The sequence below is a fragment of the Hippoglossus stenolepis genome, chromosome 3 (assembly GCF_022539355.2).
Source record: "Hippoglossus stenolepis isolate QCI-W04-F060 chromosome 3, HSTE1.2, whole genome shotgun sequence".
Lineage (NCBI taxonomy): Eukaryota > Metazoa > Chordata > Actinopteri > Pleuronectiformes > Pleuronectidae > Hippoglossus > Hippoglossus stenolepis.
The window spans coordinates 27,016,157-27,040,321 of NC_061485.1; the positions used below are offsets into that span (position 1 = coordinate 27,016,157).

The 24,165-nt window shown below is 42.4% G+C and overlaps 22 non-coding genes across 22 annotated transcripts; all 22 read left to right on the plus strand.

The window, feature by feature from the left end:
* Positions 1–447: 447 nt before the first annotated feature.
* Positions 448–520, plus strand: trnaf-gaa. The gene has a single exon. It is a non-coding gene; the product is annotated as a tRNA-Phe (tRNA).
* A 1,110-nt stretch (positions 521–1,630) lies between these two features.
* trnaf-gaa lies at positions 1,631–1,703 on the plus strand. The gene has a single exon. It is a non-coding gene; the product is annotated as a tRNA-Phe (tRNA).
* Positions 1,704–2,240: 537 nt separating this feature from the next.
* On the plus strand, positions 2,241–2,312 carry trnaf-gaa. The gene has a single exon. It is a non-coding gene; the product is annotated as a tRNA-Phe (tRNA).
* Positions 2,313–4,148: 1,836 nt separating this feature from the next.
* trnaf-gaa lies at positions 4,149–4,221 on the plus strand. Its single transcript has one exon. It is a non-coding gene; the product is annotated as a tRNA-Phe (tRNA).
* Positions 4,222–5,817: 1,596 nt separating this feature from the next.
* Positions 5,818–5,890, plus strand: trnaf-gaa. Its single transcript has one exon. It is a non-coding gene; the product is annotated as a tRNA-Phe (tRNA).
* Positions 5,891–6,517: 627 nt separating this feature from the next.
* trnaf-gaa lies at positions 6,518–6,590 on the plus strand. Its single transcript has one exon. It is a non-coding gene; the product is annotated as a tRNA-Phe (tRNA).
* Positions 6,591–8,118: 1,528 nt separating this feature from the next.
* Positions 8,119–8,191, plus strand: trnaf-gaa. The gene has a single exon. It is a non-coding gene; the product is annotated as a tRNA-Phe (tRNA).
* A 421-nt stretch (positions 8,192–8,612) lies between these two features.
* Positions 8,613–8,685, plus strand: trnaf-gaa. The gene has a single exon. It is a non-coding gene; the product is annotated as a tRNA-Phe (tRNA).
* A 521-nt stretch (positions 8,686–9,206) lies between these two features.
* On the plus strand, positions 9,207–9,279 carry trnaf-gaa. Its single transcript has one exon. It is a non-coding gene; the product is annotated as a tRNA-Phe (tRNA).
* A 619-nt stretch (positions 9,280–9,898) lies between these two features.
* trnaf-gaa lies at positions 9,899–9,971 on the plus strand. Its single transcript has one exon. It is a non-coding gene; the product is annotated as a tRNA-Phe (tRNA).
* Positions 9,972–11,937: 1,966 nt separating this feature from the next.
* Positions 11,938–12,010, plus strand: trnaf-gaa. The gene has a single exon. It is a non-coding gene; the product is annotated as a tRNA-Phe (tRNA).
* An 895-nt stretch (positions 12,011–12,905) lies between these two features.
* Positions 12,906–12,978, plus strand: trnaf-gaa. The gene has a single exon. It is a non-coding gene; the product is annotated as a tRNA-Phe (tRNA).
* A 624-nt stretch (positions 12,979–13,602) lies between these two features.
* On the plus strand, positions 13,603–13,675 carry trnaf-gaa. The gene has a single exon. It is a non-coding gene; the product is annotated as a tRNA-Phe (tRNA).
* A 415-nt stretch (positions 13,676–14,090) lies between these two features.
* Positions 14,091–14,163, plus strand: trnaf-gaa. Its single transcript has one exon. It is a non-coding gene; the product is annotated as a tRNA-Phe (tRNA).
* Positions 14,164–15,708: 1,545 nt separating this feature from the next.
* trnaf-gaa lies at positions 15,709–15,781 on the plus strand. Its single transcript has one exon. It is a non-coding gene; the product is annotated as a tRNA-Phe (tRNA).
* Positions 15,782–17,383: 1,602 nt separating this feature from the next.
* trnaf-gaa lies at positions 17,384–17,455 on the plus strand. Its single transcript has one exon. It is a non-coding gene; the product is annotated as a tRNA-Phe (tRNA).
* A 773-nt stretch (positions 17,456–18,228) lies between these two features.
* On the plus strand, positions 18,229–18,302 carry trnaf-gaa. The gene has a single exon. It is a non-coding gene; the product is annotated as a tRNA-Phe (tRNA).
* Positions 18,303–18,717: 415 nt separating this feature from the next.
* Positions 18,718–18,790, plus strand: trnaf-gaa. Its single transcript has one exon. It is a non-coding gene; the product is annotated as a tRNA-Phe (tRNA).
* A 623-nt stretch (positions 18,791–19,413) lies between these two features.
* On the plus strand, positions 19,414–19,486 carry trnaf-gaa. The gene has a single exon. It is a non-coding gene; the product is annotated as a tRNA-Phe (tRNA).
* A 1,831-nt stretch (positions 19,487–21,317) lies between these two features.
* On the plus strand, positions 21,318–21,390 carry trnaf-gaa. Its single transcript has one exon. It is a non-coding gene; the product is annotated as a tRNA-Phe (tRNA).
* A 1,595-nt stretch (positions 21,391–22,985) lies between these two features.
* Positions 22,986–23,058, plus strand: trnaf-gaa. The gene has a single exon. It is a non-coding gene; the product is annotated as a tRNA-Phe (tRNA).
* Positions 23,059–23,478: 420 nt separating this feature from the next.
* Positions 23,479–23,551, plus strand: trnaf-gaa. Its single transcript has one exon. It is a non-coding gene; the product is annotated as a tRNA-Phe (tRNA).
* The last annotated feature ends 614 nt before the right edge of the window (positions 23,552–24,165 follow it).

The following is a 24,165-nucleotide window of genomic DNA, read 5'->3' on the forward strand; positions in this document are numbered from 1 at the left end:
ACTGAAGATCTAAAGGTCCTGGTTCGATCCCGGTTTGCAGATGTAGGGATGTAGTTTTCAATGTTGAAAGTTAGAGATCCCCTATTTAGACTGTGCTCTTCCTAACCACACCCCAACTTCAGTTTGGTATGATAGAAATGTGAAGGTATGACTTACAAGTATCAACAGCTTTCACACCTTGACTTGGAGCAACCAGTGGCTACAACAACCTGCCTGGTAAACATAACGACACTCAAAACAGCAACAGGCCCATAGTCAGTTTGGACTGACAAAGCCTTTGGATGAGATGTGAAACAAAAGCAAGTCAACTTGCCTATGTAAACTTGTACAACTTCTGAAGAAACCATGATTTGGATGACTGAGAACCTTCACAGATTTTCACCAGATATATCAGTCAAATATACCTTTGTTTTTCACCACTTAGCCTCCATAACAGTAGCTTTTCATGCCGAAATAGCTCAGTTGGGAGAGCGTTAGACTGAAGATCTAAAGGTCCCTGGTTCGATCCCGGGTTTCAGCAGATATACAGATGAAGCTGTCAATGTAGGAAGTTAGAGATCCTCATGTTTACGCAGTGCTCTTCCTAACCTCACCCCAACTTCAGTTACCCTAGTTATAGAGATGATAGAAACGTGGAAGTATGACTTACAGGTATCAACAGCTTTCACAACTTGACTTGGAGCAACCAGTGGCTACAACAACCTGCGTGGTAAACATAACGACTCTCAAAACAGCAACAGGCCCATAGTCAGTTTGGACTGACAAAGCCTTTTGGCTCCTCATATTTAGACTGTGCTCTTCCTAACCACACCCCAACTTCAGTTACCCTGGTGATCGAAATGTGAAGGTATGACTTACAAGTATCAACAGCTTTCACAGCTTGACTTGGAGCAACCAGTGGCTACAACAACCTGCCTGGTAAACATAACGACTCTCAAAACAGCAACAGGCCCATAGTCAGTTTGGACTGACAAAGCCTTTGGATGAGATGTGAAACAAAAGCAAGTCAACTTGCCTATGTAAGCTTGTACAACTTCTGAAGAAACCATGATTTGGATGACTGAGAACCTTACAGATTTTCACCAGATATATCAGTCAAATATACCTTTGTTTTTCACCACTTAGCCTCCATAACAGTAGCTTTCATGCCGAAATAGCTCAGTTGGGAGAGCGTTAGACTGAAGATCTAAAGGTCCTGGTTCGATCCCGGTTTCGGCAGATGTAGGGATGTAGTTTTCAATGTTGAAAGTTAGAGATCCTCATATTTACGCAGTCCTCTTCCTAACCACACCCCAACTTCAGTTACCCTGGTGATAGAAATGTGAAGGTATGACTTACAAGTATCAACAGCTTTCACACCTTGACTTGGAGCAACCAGTGGCTACAACAACCTGCCTGGTAAACATAACGACTCTCAAAACAGCAACAGGCCCATAGTCAGTTTGGACTGACAAAGCCTTTTGGATGAGATGTGAAACAAAAGCAAGTCAACTTGCCTATGTAAGCTTGTACAACTTCTGAAGAAACCATGATTTGGATGACTGAGAACCTTCACAGATTTTCACCAGATATATCACTCAAATATACCTTTGTTTTTCACCACTTAGCCTCCATAACAGTAGCTTTTCATGCCGAAATAGCTCAGTTGGGAGAGCGTTAGACTGAAGATCTAAAGGTCCCTGGTTCGATCCCGGGTTTCGGCAGATGTAGGGATGTAGTTTTCAATGTAGAAAGTTAGAGATCCTCATATTTACGCAGTGCTCTTCCTAACCACACCCCAACTTCAGTTACCCTGGTTATAGAGATGATAGAAACGTGGAAGTATGACTTACAGGTATCAACAGCTTTCACAACTTGACTTGGAGCAACCAGTGGCTACAACAACCTGCCTGGTAAACATAACGACTCTCAAAACAGCAACAGGCCCATCGTCAGTTTGGACTGACAAAGCCTTTGAAACAGCTTTCACACCTTGACTTGGAGCAACCAGTGGCTACAACAACCTGCCTGGTAAACATAACGACTCTCAAAACAGCAACAGGCCCATAGTCAGTTTGGACTGACAAAGCCTTTGGATGAGATGTGAAACAAAAGCAAGTCAACTTGCCTATGTAAGCTTGTACAACTTCTGAAGAAACCATGATTTGGATGACTGAGAACCTTCACAGATTTTCACCAGATATATCACCAAATATACCTTTGTTTTTCACCACTTAGCCTCCATAACAGTAGCTTTTCATGCCGAAATAGCTCAGTTGGGAGAGCGTTAGACTGAAGATCTAAAGGTCCCTGGTTCGATCCCGGTTTCGGCAGATGTAGGGATGAAGTTTTCAATGTAGAAAGTTAGAGATCCTCATATTTACGCAGTGCCTTTCCTAACCTCACCCCAACTTCAGTTACCCTGGTTATAGAGATGATAGAAACGTAGAGTATGACTTACAGGTATCAACAGCTTTCACAGCTTGACTTGGAGCAACCAGTGGCTACAACAACCTGCCTGGTAAACATAACGACTCTCAAAACAGCAACAGGCCCATAGTCAGTTTGGACTGACAAAGCCTTTGGATGAGATGTGAAACAAAAGCAAGTCAACTTGCCTATGCACTTGTACAACTTCTGAAGAAACCATGATTTGGATGACTGAGAACCTTCACAGATTTTCACCAGATATATCAGTCAAATATACCTTTGTTTTTCACCACTTAGCCTCCATAACAGTAGCTTTTCATGCCGAAATAGCTCAGTTGGGAGAGCGTTAGACTGAAGATCTAAAGGTCCTGGTTCGATCCCGGTTTCGGCAGATGTAGGGATGTAGTTTTCAATGTTGAAAGTTAGAGATCCTCATATTTAGACTGTGCTCTTCCTAACCACACCCCAACTTCAGTTACCCTGGTGATAGAAATGTGAAGGTATGACTTACAGGTATCAACAGCTTTCACACCTTGACTTGGAGCAACCAGTGGCTACAACAACCTGCCTGGTAAACATAACGACTCTCAAAACAGCAACAGGCCCATAGTCAGTTTGGACTGACAAAGCCTTTGGATGAGATGTGAAACAAAGCAAGTCAACTGCCTATGTAAACTTGTACAACTCTGAAGAAACCATGATTTGGATGACTGAGAACCTACAGATTTCACCAGATATATCATCAAATATACCTTTGTTTTACCACTAGCCTCCATAACAGTAGCTTTTCATGCAAATAGCTCAGTTGGGGAGCGTAGACTGAAGATCTAAAGGTCCTGGTTGATCCGGTTTCGCAGATGTAGGATGAAGTTTTCAATGGAGGTTAGAGATCCTCATATTTACGCAGTGCTCTTCCTAACCTCACCCCAACTTCAGTTACCCTGGTTATAGAGATGATAGAAAGTGGAGTTGACTTACAGGTATCAACAGCTTTCACAGCTTGACTTGGAGCAACCAGTGGCTACAACAACCTGCCTGGTAAACATAACGACTCTCAAAACAGCAACAGGCCCATAGTCAGTTTGGACTGACAAAGCCTTTGGATGAGATGTGAAACAAAAGCAAGTCAACTTGCCTATGTATTGTACAACTTCTGAAGAAACCATGATTTGATGACTGAGAACCTTCACAGATTTTCACCAGATATATCAGTCAAATATACCTTTGTTTTTCACTTAGCCTCCATAACAGTAGCCATGCCGAAATAGCTCAGTTGGGAGAGCGTTAGACTGAAGATCTAAAGGTCCCTGGTTCGATCCGGTTTCGGCAGATGTAGGGATGTAGTTTTCAATGTAGAAAGTTAGAGATCCTCATATACGCAGTGCTCTTCCTAACCTCACCCCAACTTCAGTTACCCTGGTGATAGAAATGTGGAAGTATGACTTACAGGTATCAACAGCTTTCACAACTTGACTTGGAGCAACCAGTGGCTACAACAACCTGCCTGGTAAACATAACGACTCTCAAAACAGCAACAGGCCCATAGTCAGTTTGGACTGACAAAGCCTTTTGGATGAGATGTGAAACAAAAGCAAGTCAACTTGCCTATGTAAGCTTGTACAACTTCTGAAGAAACCATGATTTGGATGACTGAGAACCTTCACAGATTTTCACCAGATATATCAGTCAAATGTACCTTTGTTTTTCACCACTTAGCCTCCATAACAGTAGCTTTTCATGCCGAAATAGCTCAGTTGGGAGAGCGTTAGACTGAAGATCTAAAGGTCCCTGGTTCGATCCCGGGTTTCGGCAGATATACAGATGAAGCTGTCAATGTAGGAAGTTAGAGATCCTCATGTTTACGCAGTGCTCTTCCTAACCTCACCCCAACTTCAGTTACCCTAGTTATAGAGATGATAGAAACGTGGAAGTATGACTTACAGGTATCAACAGCTTTCACAACTTGACTTGGAGCAACCAGTGGCTACAACAACCTGCGTGGTAAACATAACGACTCTCAAAACAGCAACAGGCCCATAGTCAGTTTGGACTGACAAAGCCTTTTGGCTCCTCATATTTAGACTGTGCTCTTCCTAACCACACCCCAACTTCAGTTACCCTGGTGATCGAAATGTGAAGGTATGACTTACAAGTATCAACAGCTTTCACAGCTTGACTTGGAGCAACCAGTGGCTACAACAACCTGCCTGGTAAACATAACGACTCAAAACAGCAACAGGCCCATAGTCAGTTTGGACTGACAAAGCCTTTTGGATGAGATGTGAAACAAAAGCAAGTCAACTTGCCTATGTAAGCTTGTACAACTTCTGAAGAAACCATGATTTAGATGACTGAGAACCTTCACAGATTTTCACCAGATATATCAGTCAAATATACCTTTGTTTTTCACCACTTAGCCTCCATAACAGTAGCTTTTCATGCCGAAATAGCTCAGTTGGGAGAGCTAGACTGAAGATCTAAAGGTCCTGGTTCGATCCCGGTTTCGCAGATGTAGGGATGTAGTTTTCAATGTAGAAAGTTAGAGATCCTCATATTTACGCAGTGCTCTTCCTAACCTCACCCCAGCTTCAGTTACCCTGGTTATAGAGATGATAGAAACGTGGAAGTATGACTTACAGGTATCAACAGCTTTCACAGCTTGACTTGGAGCAACCAGTGGCTACAACAACCTGCCTGGTAAACATAACGACTCTCAAAACAGCAACAGGCCCATAGTCAGTTTGGACTGACAAAGCCTTTGGATGAGATGTGAAACAAAGCAGGTCAATTTGCCTATGTAAGCTTGTACAACTTCTGAAGAAACCATGATTTGGATGACTGAGAACCTTCATTGATTTTCACCAGATATATCACTCAAATATACCTTTGTTTTTCACCACTTAGCCTCCATAACAGTAGCTTTCATGCGAAATAGCTCAGTTGGGAGAGCGTTAGACTGAAGATCTAAAGGTCCCTGGTTCGATCCCGGGTTTGCAGATGTAGGGATGTAGTTTTCAATGTTGAAAGTTAGAGATCCTCATATTTAGACTGTGCTCTTCCTAACCACACCCCAACTTCAGTTACCCTGGTATGATAGAAATGTGAAGGTATGACTTACAAGTATCAACAGCTTTCACACCTTGACTTGGAGCAACCAGTGGCTACAACAACCTGCCTGGTAAACATAACCTCTCAAAACAGCAACAGGCCCATAGTCAGTTTGGACTGACAAAGCCTTTTGGATGAGATGTGAAACAAAAGCAAGTCAACTTGCCTATGTACACTTGTACAACTTCTGAAGAAACCATGATTTGGATGACTGAGAACCTTCACAGATTTTCACCAGATATATCACTCAAATATACCTTTGTTTTTCACCACTTAGCCTCCATAACAGTAGCTTTTCATGCCGAAATAGCTCAGTTGGGAGAGCGTTAGACTGAAGATCTAAAGGTCCCTGGTTCGATCCCGGGTTTCGGCAGATATACAGATGAAGCTGTCAATGTAGGAAGTTAGAGATCCTCATGTTTACGCAGTGCTCTTCCTAACCTCACCCCAACTTCAGTTACCCTAGTTATAGAGATGATAGAAACGTGGAAGTATGACTTACAGGTATCAACAGCTTTCACAACTTGACTTGGAGCAACCAGTGCTTACAACCTGCCTGGTAAACATAACGACTCTCAAAACAGCAACAGGCCCATAGTCAGTTTGGACTGACAAAGCCTTTTGGCTCCTCATATTTAGACTGTGCTCTTCCTAACCACACCCCAACTTCAGTTACCCTGGTGATCGAAATGTGAAGGTATGACTTACAAGTATCAACAGCTTTCACAGCTTGACTTGGAGCAACCAGTGGCTACAACAACCTGCCTGGTAAACATAACGACTCTCAAAACAGCAACAGGCCCATAGTCAGTTTGGACTGACAAAGCCTTTTGGATGAGATGTGAAACAAAAGCAAGTCAACTTGCCTATGTAAGCTTGTACAACTTCTGAAGAAACCATGATTTAGATGACTGAGAACCTTAACAGATTTTCACCAGATATATCAGTCAAATATACCTTTGTTTTTCACCACTTAGCCTCCATAACAGTAGCTTTTCATGCCGAAATAGCTCAGTTGGGAGAGCGTTAGACTGAAGATCTAAAGGTCCCTGGTTCGATCCCGGGTTTCGGCAGATGTAGGGATGTAGTTTTCAATGTAGAAAGTTAGAGATCCTCATATTTACGCAGTGCTCTTCCTAACCTCACCCCAGCTTCAGTTACCCTGGTTATAGAGATGATAGAAACGTGGAAGTATGACTTACAGGTATCAACAGCTTCACAACTTGACTTGGAGCAACCAGTGGCTACAACAACCTGCCTGGTAAACATAACGACTCAAAACAGCAACAGGCCCATAGTCAGTTTGACTGACAAAGCCTTTGATGAGATGTGAAACAAAGCAAGTCAATTGCCTATGTAGCTTGTACAACTTCGAAGAAACCATGATTTGGATGACTGAGAACCTCATGATTTTCACCAGATATATCACTCAAATATACTTTTTCCCTACCCCTAACAGTAGCTTTTCATGCGAAATAGCCAGTTGAGACTGAATCAAGGTCTATGGTGGCAGATGTAGATTTTCAAAGGAGATCTAATTTAGACTGTGCTCTCTAACCACACCCCAACTTCAGTTACCTGGTGATAGAAATGTGAAGGTATGACTTACAAGTATCAACAGCTTTCACACCTTGACTTGGAGCAACCAGTGGCTACAACAACCTGCCTGGTAAACATAACGACTCTCAAAACAGCAACAGGCCCATAGTCAGTTTGGACTGACAAAGCCTTTTGGATGAGATGTGAAACAAAAGCAAGTCAACTTGCCTATGTACACTTGTACAACTTCTGAAGAAACCATGATTTGGATGACTGAGAACCTTCACAGATTTTCACCAGATATATCACTCAAATATACCTTTGTTTTTCACCACTTAGCCTCCATAACAGTAGCTTTTCATGCCAAATAGCTCAGTTGGGAGAGCGTTAGACTGAAGATCTAAAGGTCCTGGTTCGATCCCGGTTTCGGCAGATATACAGATGAAGCTGTCAATGTAGGAAGTTAGAGATCCTCATGTTTACGCAGTGCTCTTCCTAACCTCACCCCAACTTCAGTTACCCTAGTTATAGAGATGATAGAAACGTGGAAGTATGACTTACAGGTATCAACAGCTTTCACAACTTGACTTGGAGCAACCAGTGGCTACAACAACCTGCGTGGTAAACATAACGACTCTCAAAACAGCAACAGGCCCATAGTCAGTTTGGACTGACAAAGCCTTTTGGCTCCTCATATTTAGACTGTGCTCTTCCTAACCACACCCCAACTTCAGTTACCCTGGTGATCGAAATGTGAAGGTATGACTTACAAGTATCAACAGCTTTCACAGCTTGACTTGGAGCAACCAGTGGCTACAACAACCTGCCTGGTAAACATAACGACTCTCAAAACAGCAACAGGCCCATAGTCAGTTTGGACTGACAAAGCCTTTTGGATGAGATGTGAAACAAAAGCAAGTCAACTTGCCTATGTAAGCTTGTACAACTTCTGAAGAAACCATGATTTAGATGACTGAGAACCTTAACAGATTTTCACCAGATATATCAGTCAAATATACCTTTGTTTTTCACCACTTAGCCTCCATAACAGTAGCTTTTCATGCCGAAATAGCTCAGTTGGGAGAGCGTTAGACTGAAGATCTAAAGGTCCCTGGTTCAATCCCGGGTTTCGGCAGATGTAGGGATGTACTTTTCAATGTAGAAAGTTAGAGATCCTCATATTTACGCAGTGCTCTTCCTAACCACACCCCAACTTCAGTTACCCTGGTTATAGAGATGATAGAAACGTGGAAGTATGACTTACAGGTATCAACAGCTTTCACAGCTTGACTTGGAGCAACCAGTGGCTACAACAACCTGCCTGGTAAACATAACGACTCTCAAAACAGCAACAGGCCCATAGTCAGTTTGGACTGACAAAGCCTTTTGGATGAGATGTGAAACAAAAGCAAGTCAACTTGCCTATGTACACTTGTACAACTTCTGAAGAAACCATGATTTGGATGACTGAGAACCTTCACAGATTTTCACCAGATATATCACTCAAATATACCTTTGTTTTTCACCACTTAGCCTCCATAACAGTAGCTTTTCATGCCGAAATAGCTCAGTTGGGAGAGCGTTAGACTGAAGATCTAAAGGTCCCTGGTTCGATCCCGGGTTTCGGCAGATATACAGATGAAGCTGTCAATGTAGGAAGTTAGAGATCCTCATGTTTACGCAGTGCTCTTCCTAACCTCACCCCAACTCAGTTACCTAGTTTAGATGATAGAAATGGAAGTATGACTACAGGTATCAACAGCTTCACAACTGACTGAGCAACCAGCACCTCTTTCTCATATTAGAGTGTCTTAACCCCCAACTCAGTTACCTGGTGATCAAATGAAGGTATGACTTACAGGTATCAACAGCTTCACACCTTGACTTGGAGCAACCAGTGGCTACAACAACCTGCCTGGTAAACATAACGACTCTCAAAACAGCAACAGGCCCATAGTCAGTTTGGACTGACAAAGCCTTTTGGATGAGATGTGAAACAAAAGCAAGTCAACTTGCCTATGTACACTTGTACAACTTCTGAAGAAACCATGATTTGGATGACTGAGAACCTTCATTGATTTTCACCAGATATATCAGTCAAATATACCTTTGTTTTTCACCACTTAGCCTCCATAACAGTAGCTTTTCATGCCGAAATAGCTCAGTTGGGAGAGCGTTAGACTGAAGATCTAAAGGTCCCTGGTTCGATCCCGGGTTTCGGCAGATGTAGGGATGTAGTTTTCAATGTAGAAAGTTAGAGATCCTCATATTTACGCAGTGCTCTTCCTAACCTCACCCCAGCTTCAGTTACCCTGGTTATAGAGATGATAGAAACGTGGAAGTATGACTTACAGGTATCAACAGCTTTCACAACTTGACTTGGAGCAACCAGTGGCTACAACAACCTTGGTAAACATAACACTCTCAAAACAGCAACAGGCCCATAGTCAGTTTGGACTGAAAAGCCTTTGGCTCCTCATATTTAGACTGTGCTCTTCCTAACCACACCCCAACTCAGTTACCCTGGTGATCGAAATGTGAAGGTATGACTTACAAGTATCAACAGCTTTACCTTGACTTGGAGCAACCAGTGGCTACAACAACCTGCCTGGTAAACATAACGACTCTCAAAACAGCAACAGGCCCATAGTCAGTTTGGACTGACAAAGCCTTTGGATGAGATGTGAAACAAAAGCAAGTCAACTTGCCTATGTAAGCTTGTACAACTTCTGAAGAAACCATGATTTGGATGACTGAGAACCTTCATTGATTTTCACCAGATATATCAGTCAAATATACCTTTGTTTTTCACCACTTAGCCTCCATAACAGTAGCTTTTCATGCCGAAATAGCTCAGTTGGGAGAGCGTTAGACTGAAGATCTAAAGGTCCCTGGTTCGATCCCGGGTTTCGGCAGATGTAGGGATGTAGTTTTCAATGTAGAAAGTTAGAGATCCTCATATTTACGCAGTGCTCTTCCTAACCACACCCCAACTTCAGTTACCCTGGTTATAGAGATGATAGAAACGTGGAAGTATGACTTACAGGTATCAACAGCTTTCACAGCTTGACTTGGAGCAACCAGTGGCTACAACAACCTGCCTGGTAAACATAACGACTCTCAAAACAGCAACAGGCCCATAGTCAGTTTGGACTGACAAAGCTTTTGGATGAGATGTAAACAAAAGCAGGTCAATTGCCTATGTAGCTTGTACAACTTCTGAAGAAACCATGATTTGGATGACTGAGAACCTTCATTGATTTTCACCAGATATATCAGTCAAATATACCTTTGTTTTTCACCACTTAGCCTCCATAACAGTAGCTTTTCATGCCGAAATAGCTCAGTTGGGAGAGCGTTAGACTGAAGATCTAAAGGTCCCTGGTTCGATCCGGGTTCTGCAGATGTAGGGATGTAGTTTTCAATGTTGAAAGTTAGAGATCCTCATATTTAGACTGTGCTCTTCCTAACCACACCCCAACTTCAGTTACCCTGGTGATAGAAATGTGAAGGTATGACTTACAAGTATCAACAGCTTTCACACCTTGACTTGGAGCAACCAGTGGCTACAACAACCTGCCTGGTAAACATAACGACTCTCAAAACAGCAACAGGCCCATAGTCAGTTTGGACTGACAAAGCCTTTGGATTAAAAGCATCAATTGCACAACTTCTAGAAACATGATTAGATGACTGAACCTACAGATTCCAGAATATAAATTTTGCACCATAAAGTAGTCAATATCAGTGGGCTGACTGAAGATCTAAAGGTCCTGGTTGATCCGGTTTCGCAGATGTAGAGATGTGTTTAATGTTGAAAGTTAGAGATCCTCATATTTAGACTGTGCCCTTCCTAACCACACCCCAACTTCAGTTACCCTGGTGATAGAAATGTGAAGGTATGACTTACAGGTATAACAGCTTTCACACCTTGACTTGGAGAAACCAGTGGCTACAACCTGCGGTAAACATAACGACTCTCAAAACAGCAACAGGCCCATAGTCAGTTTGGACTGACAAAGCCTTTTGGATGAGATGTGAAACAAAAGCAAGTCAACTTGCCTATGTACACTTGTACAACTTCTGAAGAAACCATGATTTAGATGACTGAGAACCTTCACAGATTTTCACCAGATATATCAAATATACCTTTGTTTTTCACCACTTAGCCTCCATAACAGTAGCTTTTCATGCCGAAATAGCTCAGTTGGGAGAGCGTTAGACTGAAGATCTAAAGGTCCCTGGTTCGATCCGGGTTTCTCGCAGATGTAGGGATGTAGTTTTCAATGTAGAAAGTTAGAGATCCTCATTTACGCAGTGCTCTTCCTAACCTCACCCCACTTCAGTTACCCTGGTTATAGAGATGATAGAAACGTGGAAGTATGACTTACAGGTATCAACAGCTTTCACAACTTGACTTGGAGCAACCAGTGGCTACAACAACCGCTGGTAAACATAACGACTCTCAAAACAGCAACAGGCCCATAGTCAGTTTGGACTGAAAAGCCTTTGGCTCATATTTAGACTGTGCTCTTCTAACACACCCCAACTTCAGTTACCTGGTGATCGAAATGTGAAGGTATGACTTACAGGTATCAACAGCTTTACACCTTGACTTGGAGCAACCAGTGGCTACAACAACCTGCCTGGTAAACATAACGACTCTCAAAACAGCAACAGGCCCATAGTCAGTTTGGACTGACAAAGCCTTTTGGATGAGATGTGAAACAAAAGCAGGTCAACTTGCCTATGTAAGCTTGTACAACTTCTGAAGAAACCATGATTTGGATGACTGAGAACCTTCATTGATTTTCACCAGATATATCAGTCAAATATACCTTTGTTTTTCACCACTTAGCCTCCATAACAGTAGCTTTTCATGCCGAAATAGCTCAGTTGGGAGAGCGTTAGACTGAAGATCTAAAGGTCCCTGGTTTGATCCCGGGTTTCGGCAGATGTAGGGATGTAGTTTTCAATGTAGAAAGTTAGAGATCCTCATATTTACGCAGTGCTCTTCCTAACCTCACCCCAGCTTCAGTTACCCTGGTTATAGAGATGATAGAAACGTGGAAGTATGACTTACAGGTATCAACAGCTTTCACAGCTTGACTTGGAGCAACCAGTGGCTACAACAACCTGCCTGGTAAACATAACGACTCTCAAAACAGCAACAGGCCCATAGTCAGTTTGGACTGACAAAGCCTTTTGGATGAGATGTGAAACAAAAGCAGGTCAACTTGCCTATGTAAGCTTGTACAACTTCTGAAGAAACCATGATTTGGATGACTGAGAACCTTCATTGATTTTCACCAGATATATCAGTCAAATATACCTTGTTTTTCACCACTTAGCCTCCATAACAGTAGCTTTCATGCCGAAATAGCTCAGTTGGGAGAGCGTTAGACTGAAGATCTAAAGGTCCTGGTTCGATCCCGGTTTGGCAGATATAGAGATGTAGTTTTCAATGTTGAAGTGAGATCCTCATATTTAGACTGTGCTCTTCCTAACCACACCCCAACTTCAGTTACCCTGGTGATAGAAATGTGAAGGTATGACTTACAGGTATCAACAGCTTTCACACCTTGACTTGGAGAAACCAGTGGCTACAACCCGCCTGGTAAACATAACGACTCTCAAAACAGCAAAAGGCCCATAGTCAGTCTGGACTGACAAAGCCTTTTGGATGAGATGTGAAACAAAAGCAAGTCAACTTGCCTATGTACACTTGTACAACTTCTGAAGAAACCATGATTTAGATGACTGAGAACCTTAACAGATTTTCACCAGATATATCAGTCAAATATACCTTTGTTTTTCACCACTTAGCCTCCATAACAGTAGCTTTTCATGCCGAAATAGCTCAGTTGGGAGAGCGTTAGACTGAAGATCTAAAGGTCCCTGGTTCGATCCCGGGTTTCGGCAGATTTAGGGATGTAGTTTTCAATGTAGAAAGTTAGAGATCCTCATATTTACGCAGTGCTCTTCCTAACCTCACCCCAGCTTCAGTTATCCTGGTTATAGAGATGATAGAAACGTGGAAGTATGACTTACAGGTATCAACAGCTTTCACAACTTGACTTGGAGCAACCAGTGGCTACAACAACCTGCCTGGTAAACATAACGACTTCAAAACAGCAACAGGCCCATAGTCAGTTTGACTGAAAAGCCTTTGGTCCTCATATTTAGACTGTGCTCTTCCTAACCACACCCCAACTTCAGTTACCCTGGTGATCGAAATGTGAAGGTATGACTTACAGGTATCAACAGCTTTCACACCTTGACTTGGAGCAACCAGTGGCTACAACAACCTGCCTGGTAAACATAACGACTCTCAAAACAGCAACAGGCCCATAGTCAGTTTGGACTGACAAAGCCTTTGGATGAGATGTGAAACAAAAGCAAGTCAACTTGCCTATGTAAGCTTGTACAACTTCTGAAGAAACCATGATTTGGATGACTGAGAACCTTCATTGATTTTCACCAGATATATCAGTCAAATATACCTTTGTTTTTCACCACTTAGCCTCCATAACAGTAGCTTTTCATGCCGAAATAGCTCAGTTGGGAGAGCGTTAGACTGAAGATCTAAAGGTCCCTGGTTCGATCCCGGGTTTCGGCAGATGTAGGGATGTAGTTTTCAATGTAGAAAGTTAGAGATCCTCATATTTACGCAGTGCTCTTCCTAACCTCACCCCAGCTTCAGTTACCCTGGTTATAGAGATGATAGAAACGTGGAAGTATGACTTACAGGTATCAACAGCTTTCACAACTTGACTTGGAGCAACAGTGGCTACAACAACCTGCCTGGTAAACATAACGACTCTCAAAACAGCAACAGGCCCATAGTCAGTTTGGACTGACAAAGCCTTTGGATGAGATGTGAAACAAAAGTCAATAACTTGTTTGTAAGCTTGTACAACTTCTGAAGAAACCATGATTTGGATGACTGAGAACCTTCATTGATTTTCACCAGATATATCAGTCAAATATACCTTGTTTTTCACCACTTAGCCTCCATAACAGTAGCTTTTCATGCCGAAATAGCTCAGTTGGGAGAGCGTTAGACTGAAGATCTAAAGGTCCCTGGTTCGATCCCGGGTTTCGGCAGATGTAGGGATGTAGTTTTCAATGTTGAAAGTTAGAGATCCTCATATTTAGACTGTGCTCTTCCTAACCACACCCCAACTTCAGTTACCCTGGTGATAGAAATGTGAAGGTATGACTTACAAGTATCAACAGCTTTCACACCTTGACTTGGAGCAACCAGTGGCTACAACAACCTGCCTGGTAAACATAACGACTCTCAAAACAGCAACAGGCCCATAGTCAGTTTGGACTGACAAAGCCTTTTGGATGAGATGTGAAACAAAAGCAAGTCAACTTGCCTATGTAAGCTTGTACAACTTCTGAAGAAACCATGATTTAGATGACTGAGAACCTTAACAGATTTTCACCAGATATATCAGTCAAATATACCTTTGTTTTTCACCACTTAGCCTCCATAACAGTAGCTTTTCATGCCGAAATAGCTCAGTTGGGAGAGCGTTAGACTGAAGATCTAAAGGTCCGTGCTTCGATCCCGGGTTTCGGCAGATGTAGAGATGTAGTTTTCAATGTTGAAAGTTAGAGATCCTCATATTTAGACTGTGCTCTTCCTAACCACACCCCAACTTCAGTTACCCTGGTGATAGAAATGTGAAGGTATGACTTACAGGTATGAACAGCTTTCACACCTTGACTTGGAGAAACCAGTGGCTACAACCTGCCTGGTAAACATAACGACTCTCAAAACAGCAAAAGGCCCATAGTCAGTTTGGACTGACAAAGCCTTTTGGATGAGATGTGAAACAAAAGCAAGTCAACTTGCCTATGTACACTTGTACAACTTCTGAAGAAACCATGATTTAGATGACTGAGAACCTTAACAGATTTTCACCAGATATATCAGTCAAATATACCTTTGTTTTCACCACTTAGCCTCCATAACAGTAGCTTTTATGCGAAATAGCTCAGTTGGGAGAGCGTTAGACTGAAGATCTAAAGGTCCCTGTCGATCCGGTTTCGCAGATGTAGGGATGTAGTTTTCAATGTAGAAAGTTAGAATCATATTTACGCAGTGCTCTTCCTAACCTCACCCCAGCTCAGTTACCTGGTTATAGAGATGATAGAAATGTGGAAGTATGACTTACAGGTATCAACAGCATTCACAACTTGACTTGGAGCAACCAGTGGCTACAACAACCTGCCTGGTAAACATAACGACTCTCAAACAGCAACAGGCCCATAGTCAGTTTGACCTCATATTGACTGTGCTCTTCTAACCACCAACTCAGTTACCTGGTGATCAAATGTGAAGGTATGATACAGGTATCAACAGCTTTACACCTTGACTTGACAACCAGTGGCTACAACAACCTGCCTGGTAAACATAACGACCTCAAAACAGCAACAGGCCCATAGTCAGTTTGGACTGACAAAGCCTTTGGATGAGATGTGAAACAAAAGCAGGTCAACTTGCCTATGTAAGCTTGTACAACTTCTGAAGAAACCATGATTTAGATGACTGAGAACCTTAACAGATTTTCACCAGATATATCAGTCAAATATACCTTTGTTTTTCACCACTTAGCCTCCATAACAGTAGCTTTTCATGCCGAAATAGCTCAGTTGGGAGAGCGTTAGACTGAAGATCTAAAGGTCCCTGGTTCGATCCCGGGTTTCGGCAGATTTAGGGATCTAGTTTTCAATGTAGAAAGTTAGAGATCCTCATATTTACGCAGTGCTCTTCCTAACCTCACCCCAGCTTCAGTTATCCTGGTTATAGAGATGATAGAAACGTGGAAGTATGACTTACAGGTATCAACAGCTTTCACAACTTGACTTGGAGCAACCAGTGGCTACAACAACCTGCCTGGTAAACATAACGACTCTCAAAACAGCAACAGGCCCATAGTCAGTTTGGACTGAAAAAGCCTTTTGGCTCCTCATATTTAGACTGTGCTCTTCCTAACCACACCCCAACTTCAGTTACCCTGGTGATCGAAATGTGAAGGTATGACTTACAGGTATCAACAGCTTTCACACCTTGACTTGGAGCAACCAGTGGCTACAACAACCTGCCTGGTAAACATAACGACTCTCAAAACAGCAACAGGCCCATAGTCAGTTTGGACTGACAAAGCCTTTTGGATGAGATGTGAAACAAAAGTAGGTCAACTTGCCTATGTAAGCTTGTACAACTTCTGAAGAAACCATGATTTGGATGACTGAGAACCTTCATTGATTTTCACCAGATATATCAGTCAAATATACCTTTGTTTTTCACCACTTAGCCTCCATAACAGTAGCTTTTCATGCCGAAATAGCTCAGTTGGGAGAGCGTTAGACTGAAGATCTAAAGGTCCCTGGTTCGACCGGTTCGGCAGATGTAGGGATGTAGTTTTCAATGTAGAAAGTTAGAGATCCTCATATTTACGCAGTGCTCTTCCTAACCTCACCCCAGCTTCAGTTACCCTGGTTATAGAGATGATAGAAACGTGGAAGTATGACTTACAGGTATCAACAGCTTTCACAACTTGACTTGGAGCAACCAGTGGCTACAACAACCTGCCTGGTAAACATAACGACTCTCAAAACAGCAACAGGCCCATAGTCAGTTTGGACTGACAAAGCCTTTTGGATGAGATGTGAAACAAAAGCAGGTCAACTTGCCTATGTAAGCTTGTACAACTTCTGAAGAAACCATGATTTGGATGACTGAGAACCTTCATTGATTTTCACCAGATATATCAGTCAAATATACCTTTGTTTTTCACCACTTAGCCTCCATAACAGTAGCTTTTCATGCCGAAATAGCTCAGTTGGGAGAGCGTTAGACTGAAGATCTAAAAGTCCTGGTTCGATCCCGGTTTGGCAGATGTAGGGATGTAGTTTTCAATGTTGAAAGTTAGAGATCCTCATATTTAGACTGTGCTCTTCCTAACCACACCCCAACTTCAGTTACCCTGGTGATAGAAATGTGAAGGTATGACTTACAAGTATCAACAGCTTTCACACCTTGACTTGGAGCAACCAGTGGCTACAACAACCTGCCTGGTAAACATAACGACTCTCAAAACAGCAACAGGCCCATAGTCAGTTTGGACTGACAAAGCCTTTTGGATGAGATGTGAAACAAAAGCAGGTCAACTTGCCTATGTAAGCTTGTACAACTTCTGAAGAAACCATGATTTGGATGACTGAGAACCTTCATTGATTTTCACCAGATATATCAGTCAAATATACCTTTGTTTTTCACCACTTAGCCTCCATAACAGTAGCTTTTCATGCCGAAATAGCTCAGTTGGGAGAGCGTTAGACTGAAGATCTAAAGGTCCCTGGTTCGATCCCGGTTTCGGCAGATGTAGGGATGTAGTTTTCAATGTAGAAGTTAGAGATCCTCATATTTACACAGTGCTCTTCCTAACCTCACCCCAGCTTCAGTTACCCTGGTTATAGAGATGATAGAAACGTGGAAGTATGACTTACAGGTATCAACAGCTTTCACAGCTTGACTTGGAGCAACCAGTGGCTACAACAACCTGCCTGGTAAACATAACGACTCTCAAAACAGCAACAGGCCCATAGTCAGTTTGGACTGACAAAGCCTTTTGGATGAGATGAAACAAAGAGTCAACTTGCCTTAAGCTGTACAACTGAAACCAGATAGACTGAGAAATTGATTTTACAGTATATCATCAATATACCTTTGTTTTCACTAGCCCATTAGCTCATGAAACAGTTGTCAGGTCATCCGGTTGCAGAGGATCCTCATATTTAGACTGTGCTCTTCCTAACCACACCCCAACTTCAGTTACCCTGGTGATAGAAATGTGAAGGTATGACTTACAGGTATGAACAGCTTTCACACCTTGACTTGGAGAAACCAGTGGCTACAACCTGCCTGGTAAACATAACGACTCTCAAAACAGCAAAGGCCCATAGTCAGTTTGGACTGACAAAGCCTTTGGATGAGATGTGAAACAAAAGCAAGTCAACTTGCCTATGTACACTTGTACAACTTCTGAAGAAACCATGATTTAGATGACTGAGAACCTCAACAGATTTTCACCAGATATATCAGTCAAATATACCTTTGTTTTTCACCATTAACCTCCATAACAGTAGCTTTTATGCCGAAATAGCTCAGTTGGGAGAGCGTTAGACTGAAGATCTAAAGGTCCCTGGTTCGATCCCGGGTTTCGCAGATGTAGGGATGTAGTTTTCAATGTAGAAAGTTAGAGATCCTCATATTTCGAGTGCTCTTCCTAACCTCACCCCAGCTTCAGTTACCCTGGTTATAGAGATGATAGAAAGTGGAAGTATGACTTACAGGTATCAACAGCTTTCACAACTTGACTTGGAGCAACCAGTGGCTACAACAACCTGCCTGGTAAACATAACGACTCTCAAAACAGCAACAGGCCCATAGTCAGTTTGGACTGACAAAGCCTTTGGATGAGATGTGAAACAAAAGCAGGTCAATTTGCCTATGTAAGCTTGTACAACTTCTGAAGAAACCATGATTTGGATGACTGAGAACCTTCATTGATTTTCACCAGATATATCAGTCAAATATACTTTGTTTTTCACCACTTAGCCTCCATAACAGTAGCTTTTCATGCCGAAATAGCTCAGTTGGGAGAGCGTTAGACTGAAGATCTAAAGGTCCCTGGTTCGATCCCGGGTTTCGGCAGATTTAGGGATCTAGTTTTCAATGTAGAAAGTTAGAGATCCTCATATTTACGCAGTGCTCTTCCTAACCTCACCCCAGCTTCAGTTATCCTGGTTATAGAGATGATAGAAACGTGGAAGTATGACTTACAGGTATCAACAGCTTTCACAACTTGACTTGGAGCAACCAGTGGCTACAACAACCTGCCTGGTAAACATAACGACTCTCAAACAGCAACAGGCCCATAGTCAGTTTGACTGAAAGCCTTTGGCTCCTCATATTTAGACTGTGCTCTTCCTAACCACACCCCAACTTCAGTTACCCTGGTGATCGAAATGTGAAGGTATGACTTACAGGTATCAACAGCTTTCACACCTTGACTTGGAGCAACCAGTGGCTACAACACCGCCTGGTAAACATAACGACTCTCAAAACAGCAACAGGCCCATAGTCAGTTTGGACTGACAAAGCCTTTTGGATGAGATGTGAAACAAAAGCAAGTCAACTTGCCTATGTAAGCTTGTACAACTTCTGAAGAAACCATGATTTGGATGACTGAGAACCTTCATTGATTTTCACCAGATATATCAGTCAAATATACCTTTGTTTTTCACCACTTAGCCTCCATAACAGTAGCTTTTCATGCCGAAATAGCTCAGTTGGGAGAGCGTTAGACTGAAGATCTAAAGGTCCCTGGTTCGATCCCGGGTTTCGGCAGATGTAGGGATGTAGTTTTCAATGTAGAAAGTTAGAGATCCTCATATTTACGCAGTGCTCTTCCTAACCTCACCCCAGCTTCAGTTACCCTGGTTATAGAGATGATAGAAACGTGGAAGTATGACTTACAGGTATCAACAGCTTTCACAGCTTGACTTGGAGCAACCAGTGGCTACAACAACCTGCCTGGTAAACATAACGACTCTCAAAACAGCAACAGGCCCATAGTCAGTTTGGACTGACAAAGCCTTTTGGATGAGATGTGAAACAAAAGCAGGTCTTGCCTATGTGCTTGTACAACTTCTGAAGAAACCATGATTTGATGACTGAGAACCTTCATTGATTTTCACCAGATATATCAAATATACCTTTTTTTACCATACCTCCATAACAGTAGCTTTCATGCCAAATAGCTCAGTTGGGAGAGCGTTAGACTGAAGATCTTCCTGGTTCGATCCCGGTTTCGCAGATTAGGGATGTAGAATGTTGAAAGTTAGAGATCCTCATATTTAGACTGTGCTCTTCCTAACCACACCCCAACTTCAGTTACCCTGGTGATAGAAATGTGAAGGTATGACTTACAAGTATCAACAGCTTTCACACCTTGACTTGGAGCAACCAGTGGCTACAACAACCTGCCTGGTAAACATAACGACTCTCAAAACAGCAACAGGCCCATAGTCAGTTTGGACTGACAAAGCCTTTGGATGAGATGTGAAACAAAAGCAAGTCAACTTGCCTATGTAAGCTTGTACAACTTCTGAAGAAACCATGATTTAGATGACTGAGAACTCACAGATTTTCACCAGATATATCAGTCAAATATACCTTGTTTTTCACCACTTAGCCTCCATAACAGTAGCTTTCATGCCGAAATAGCTCAGTTGGGAGAGCGTTAGACTGAAGATCTAAAGGTCCCTGATCCGGTTTCGCAGATGTAGGGATGTAGTTAATGTAGAAAGTTAGAGATCCTCATATTTACGCAGTGCCCTTCCTAACCTCACCCCAGCTTCAGTTACCCTGGTTATAGAGATGATAGAAACGTGGAAGTATGACTTACAGGTATCAACAGCTTTCACAGCTTGACTTGGAGAAACCAGTGGCTACAACAACCTGCTTGGTAAACATAACGACTCTCAAAACAGCAACAGGCCCATAGTCAGTTTGGACTGACAAAGCCTTTTGGATGAGATGTGAAACAAAGCAGGTCAACTTGCTATGTAGCTTGTACAACTTCTGAAGAAACCATGATTTGGATGACTGAGAACCTTCATTGATTTTCACCAGATATATCACTCAAATATACCTTTGTTTTTCACCACTTAGCCTCCATAACAGTAGCTTTTCATGCCGAAATAGCTCAGTTGGGAGAGCGTTAGACTGAAGATCTAAAGGTCCCTGGTTCGATCCCGGGTTTGCAGATGTAGGGATGTAGTTTCAATGTTGAAAGTTAGAGATCCTCATATTTAGACTGTGCTCTTCCTAACCACACCCCAACTTCAGTTACCCTGGTGATCGAAATGTGAAGGTATGACTTACAAGTATCAACAGCTTTCACACCTTGACTTGGAGCAACCAGTGGCTACAACAACCTGCCTGGTAAACATAACGACTCTCAAAACAGCAACAGGCCCATAGTCAGTTTGGACTGACAAAGCCTTTTGGATGAGATGTGAAACAAAAGCAAGTCAACTTGCCTATGTAAGCTTGTACAACTTCTGAAGAAACCATGATTTAGATGACTGAGAACCTTAACAGATTTTCACCAGATATATCAGTCAAATATACCTTTGTTTTTCACCACTTAGCCTCCATAACAGTAGCTTTTCATGCCGAAATAGCTCAGTTGGGAGAGCGTTAGACTGAAGATCTAAAGGTCCCTGGTTCGATCCCGGGTTTCGGCAGATGTAGGGATGTAGTTTTCAATGTAGAAAGTTAGAGATCCTCATATTTACGCAGTGCTCTTCCTAACCTCACCCCAGCTTCAGTTACCCTGGTTATAGAGATGATAGAAACGTGGAAGTATGACTTACAGGTATCAACAGCTTTCACAACTTGACTTGGAGCAACCAGTGGCTACAACAACCTGCCTGGTAAACATAACGACTCTCAAAACAGCAACAGGCCCATAGTCAGTTTGGACTGACAAAGCCTTTTGGATGAGATGTGAAACAAAAGCAGGTCAACTTGCCTATGTAAGCTTGTACAACTTCTGAAGAAACCATGATTTGGATGACTGAGAACCTTCATTGATTTTCACCAGATATATCAGTCAAATATACCTTTGTTTTTCACCACTTAGCCTCCATAACAGTAGCTTTTCATGCCGAAATAGCTCAGTTGGGAGAGCGTTAGACTGAAGATCTAAAGGTCCGTGCTTCGATCCCGGGTTTCGGCAGATGTAGAGATGTAGTTTTCAATGTTGAAAGTTAGAGATCCTCATATTTAGACTGTGCTCTTCCTAACCACACCCCAACTTCAGTTACCCTGGTGATAGAAATGTGAAGGTATGACTTACAAGTATCAACAGCTTTCACACCTTGACTTGGAGAAACCAGTGGCTACAACCTGCCTGGTAAACATAACGACTCTCAAAACAGCAACAGGCCCATAGTCAGTTTGGACTGACAAAGCCTTTGATGAGATGTGAAACAAAGCAAGTCAACTTGCCTATGTACACTTGTACAACTTCTGAAGAAACCATGATTTAGATGACTGAGAACCTTCATAGATTTTCACCAGATATATCAGTCAAATATACCTTGTTTTTCACCACTTAGCCTCCATAACAGTAGCTTATGCAAATAGCTCAGTTGGGAGAGCGTTAGACTGAAGATCTAAAGGTCCCTGGTTCGATCCCGGTTTCGCAGATGTAGGGATGTAGTTTTCAATGTAGAAAGTTAGAGATCCTCATATTTACGCAGTGCTCTTCCTAACCTCACCCCAGCTTCAGTTACCCTGGTTATAGAGATGATAGAAACGTGGAAGTATGACTTACAGGTATCAACAGCTTTCACAACTTGACTTGGAGCAACCAGTGGCTACAACAACCTGCCTGGTAAACATAACGACTCTCAAAACAGCAACAGGCCCATAGTCAGTTTGGACTGACAAAGCCTTTTGGCTCCTCATATTTAGACTGTGCTCTTCCTAACCACACCCCAACTTCAGTTACCCTGGTGATCGAAATGTGAAGGTATGACTTACAGGTATCAACAGCTTTCACACCTTGACTTGGAGCAACCAGTGGCTACAACAACCTGCCTGGTAAACATAACGACTCTCAAAACAGCAACAGGCCCATAGTCAGTTTGGACTGACAAAGCCTTTTGGATGAGATGTGAAACAAAAGTAGGTCAACTTGCCTATGTAAGCTTGTACAACTTCTGAAGAAACCATGATTTGGATGACTGAGAACCTTCATTGATTTTCACCAGATATATCAGTCAAATATACCTTTGTTTTTCACCACTTAGCCTCCATAACAGTAGCTTTTCATGCCGAAATAGCTCAGTTGGGAGAGCGTTAGACTGAAGATCTAAAGGTCCCTGGTTCGATCCCGGGTTTCGGCAGATGTAGGGATGTAGTTTTCAATGTAGAAAGTTAGAGATCCTCATATTTACGCAGTGCTCTTCCTAACCTCACCCCAGCTTCAGTTACCCTGGTTATAGAGATGATAGAAACGTGGAAGTATGACTTACAGGTATCAACAGCTTTCACAACTTGACTTGGAGCAACCAGTGGCTACAACAACCTGCCTGGTAAACATAACGACTCTCAAAACAGCAACAGGCCCATAGTCAGTTTGGACTGACAAAGCCTTTGGATGAGATGTGAAACAAAAGCAGGTCAACTTGCCTATGTAAGCTTGTACAACTTCTGAAGAAACCATGATTTGGATGACTGAGAACCTTCATTGATTTTCACCAGATATATCAGTCAAATATACCTTTGTTTTTCACCACTTAGCCTCCATAACAGTAGCTTTTCATGCCGAAATAGCTCAGTTGGGAGAGCGTTAGACTGAAGATCTAAAGGTCCCTGGTTCGATCCCGGGTTTCGGCAGATGTAGGGATGTAGTTTTCAATGTTGAAAGTTAGAGATCCTCATATTTAGACTGTGCTCTTCCTAACCACACCCCAACTTCAGTTACCCTGGTGATAGAAATGTGAAGGTATGACTTACAAGTATCAACAGCTTTCACACCTTGACTTGGAGCAACCAGTGGCTACAACAACCTGCCTGGTAAACATAACGACTCTCAAAACAGCAACAGGCCCATAGTCAGTTTGGACTGACAAAGCCTTTTGGATGAGATGTGAAACAAAAGCAAGTCAACTTGCCTATGTAAGCTTGTACAACTTCTGAAGAAACCATGATTTAGATGACTGAGAACCTAAACAGATTTTCACCAGATATATCAGTCAAATATACCTTTGTTTTTCACCACTTAGCCTCCATAACAGTAGCTTTTCATGCCGAAATAGCTCAGTTGGGAGAGCGTTAGACTGAAGATCTAAAGGTCCCTGGTTCGATCCCGGTTTCGCAGATGTAGGGATGTAGTTTTCAATGTAGAAAGTTAGAGATCCTCATATTTACGCAGTGCTCTTCCTAACCTCACCCCAGCTTCAGTTACCCTGGTTATAGAGATGATAGAAACGGGGAAGTATGACTTACAG